General features: G+C 40.2%; 1 protein-coding gene across 1 annotated transcript in view; it reads right to left on the bottom strand.

Moving 5' to 3' along the window:
- The window catches only part of LOC119586198 (coiled-coil and C2 domain-containing protein 2A-like), a gene marked incomplete in the record, with an annotated part of 19,908 nt that extends 19,417 nt beyond the window's left edge, over positions 1 to 491 (bottom strand). The window contains 1 exon segment of the mRNA XM_037934899.1: positions 302 to 491.
- Positions 492 to 545: the final 54 nt, after the last annotated feature.

Genomic DNA, 545 nt, shown 5'->3' with positions numbered 1-545 from the left:
TCACTGAGAGCTGTTCTGTCCATAGACAGGAGTTTTAGTGCAAATGAGATCCTGAATTTACCATACAACCTCTCAACCCAATCTGACACAAGAGCTAAACAGAATTTCTGATTTTTTCCATAACAGTGCTATCATTCCATCATGATTGTTAGCCTTACACCTGGCAAAATCACGGCGAGAAACAAGAAACCGGTAACGAAAAAAATCACAAATCTACATGATTATGGACCGACTTTCAAAGAACCCACAGCATCAATTTCCCCCGAAATCGATCAATATTGAAATGGAATGTCGATTTTACCTCTTTCTTCTTCTCCTAGACTACCCTTCACGGATTCCCTCGGTGTCTCATTGCTCATATCTCCTTCATTAACCCGCTGACAACGTCAAATTACCCCTCATTAACGGAGATTACGTGAATGAGCTTCAACACGAAATCAACTCAATGTTTGTAAACAACTTTTGAACGGGCAGCATGGCGGTGTTGCCGAGGGTCACCAGGTATGAGAACTTTTAGAGATTATTGATAATGTTTTTATATATCT

Source organism: Penaeus monodon, chromosome 21, assembly GCF_015228065.2.
Source record: "Penaeus monodon isolate SGIC_2016 chromosome 21, NSTDA_Pmon_1, whole genome shotgun sequence".
Classification (NCBI taxonomy): Eukaryota; Metazoa; Arthropoda; class Malacostraca; order Decapoda; family Penaeidae; genus Penaeus; species Penaeus monodon.
The sequence above is the reverse complement of the archived record's forward strand: the minus strand, read 5'-3'. Positions and strand labels throughout refer to the sequence as shown.